Genomic DNA, 2632 nt, shown 5'->3' with positions numbered 1-2632 from the left:
TATTCACATTAATCTGTACAAGAATATATTTACGTATAAAACTGATTTTTTTTCTTCTAATACAGTAGCTTCGATATTGTGTACAGTATAGGCGAAGGAGAGTTAAGTAACGCTAAATGAACACACGACGAATCTCTCGCACCAGAATCTCATAAATTCATACGTATTCAATTTTTTCCTTGCATCTAGAGATAGGAAAATGCATCCATAGTTAAGGTAAAGTCTCAGTGCAATTTACAAGTCATTTTAGCCACACTGTCTTTGTTGTTTACCTAAAGTGAGTCGGTTAAATCTGTCTTCATTCTTTAATTCGTGGGAAAAGTGTGTTACTGTACGAATCTTTCTATATCTGGGCCTCTTTGTCTTCATTAAGAGGTCATCAAGAGGGCGTTGACTAGATCTGACAGCAGTAACCATTCCAGGTCACCCTCATACAGCCATCGTCTCCAGTCACCTTATACAGTTACCGTCTTCCCAGTCTCCCCACTGTTACCCCCATACAGTTACCGTCTCTTCAGTCACCCCACATATATCCCACCTCTCCTGGGAATCTATATGTCTAACAGCCTTCATGACCTGCCTGTCTACCCAACATGACAGGATTATTCATCAGTCAGGATCTTCCACCAGTCAGAACAACACAAATGATCCTTCTTTTTCAGCTGTATCTCACCAATTTCTTTCTCTCGCCTCTCATTTTTTTTATCCACTTGTCTACGTTCATCCTCTCATTTATTTTTATACATAGACTTCCTTACATTTAACTTCTTACCTTAGTCTGTAGTGTATGGCAAAAGTAATTATGATTCTCAACACCACAATCATCTGTTCATATCGTTTGTTTATTTTTGTCCCCCACCGAGTAGTGTCTTCTGGCACAATATATTTTAGTTCTCCGGATAATGATGATAAGATTGGTTTATTTACTCGTATAGTACCTTTAAAGCCGTCTTATTTTATCGATTTTATCCCTTCACTGATTTCTGGAGCATCTATGAACACACATCCTCTCTCTCTCTTACTAACACCAGATACAAATATCAAGGTTAACTACGTTGCCGTATTTAATCGTTACCGCAGCTCTTTATTATCAGGTTCAACTCAGCCAAGTGAACAGGGTCTTTCTTTATGACGCGTAACACTGTGTAATGCGTCTTGAATCTCACCACTGCTGTGAAGGTCGTTTGTGTAAGATAAAAGGTACAATAAGTTTTCATAAAATAAACAGTTAAAATACCGAAGTTTATTTTCTGCTACTGGATTTATTTTTATTACGTGTTTGGTGTAAGGAGACATGTAATAATGTATACATATAAATAGTCTGGGTAGAAAATTATCTTAGAAAATAGCTGTAAGGTTGAAAATATGTGGTGTGTACAGGGGTATTCCCAAGTGTCTCATTTAGCGCCATGACCAAGCACTCAGTAGTCGGTTACAGCACTGTGAAGTTAATTACACCTTCATGATCACACCTCCAGAAACTTACTCTCGTTCAAACATATATTGAGAAATAACACAACAGGTCTTTTGTTTATAAATAGAGATGTAAACTGGGGTTGATTCACTCCATTAAATGTTATTAGTCATCACATTTATACACTTTATGAATACATCAAGATAAGTTTAACCTGAACACCAGCCACACTGCCAGAGCTCACCCCAATCACTCTATCTAACCCAGTACATTTAAAAAATTACATTAATACTAGTAGCGGTCTTACTTAATATTTCCACGCGAGTTTTTCCCATTTCGATTATAATTAATTATTATCCTGCAAGTGGACGAAGATTTGGACAAACAGACCTATTTTGTTTTTATTGTTTAAGCACTTTAGGTACGGGATCCCCTCTGAGCTGAATAAAATCGTCTGACGTTACCCAAATAAAATATTAAAAGTGGCGTCCCCGTAGTGAAGCCAAACCCGGTATAAGATCACACGGTAGAGGGCAGCTTTAAGTTTAATAAAAAAAAAAAAAAAAGTTAGGAGCCACGATGTTATGGGAAGCGTAGTACCACAGCTATAAAGTATAAACAGGTAGTGACATACGTAATGGATAATTCCTGTGACTAGGGTGATACTGATCTATAATATAATACTGTACACATATATCTAACTTAAGGGAGTAGTCAGACTATGAGTGGCTTGTTTTAACCTACAAAAGGAGTACAGGTACCACACGAGGGGGGAAATCTATTAAATAGTTCAGTGTATTCTAATCTAAAATTGAAAACGCATTGAAATCTACACCCAATAATTCTTAAGTTTATAAATTCTTGTCATAAACATATAGTGTAGCTTTTCGTGAAACAGGCTATCAGTTTATAACCATGATTTCAATCCCACACCGAGACTATGAGCGTAATCAATAACTAGGTGGCAACAGTGCAATACACTGCACTCGAGTTTACACCCAACAGCAGCCGTCCCGCGTGTTGCCGCGCCAGAGCATTGGGTCGTCGGTCCAATTGCACTGTGGTGATGCCTTCCCATAACTCTTCCTGTATATTACCACAAAAATATATGAATATAAATTCTTATTTTCTCATTCCAGTTACCAATAAACCAAAGCTTGAAATTAATCGCACAATGTTAGATAAGATACGTTTGAATGTGACGCCATCTGGATTGTG

Source organism: Homarus americanus, unplaced genomic scaffold (assembly GCF_018991925.1).
Source record: "Homarus americanus isolate GMGI-L3 unplaced genomic scaffold, GMGI_Hamer_2.0 scaffold22250, whole genome shotgun sequence".
Lineage (NCBI taxonomy): Eukaryota > Metazoa > Arthropoda > Malacostraca > Decapoda > Nephropidae > Homarus > Homarus americanus.
Note: the sequence above shows the minus strand (reverse complement) of the source record.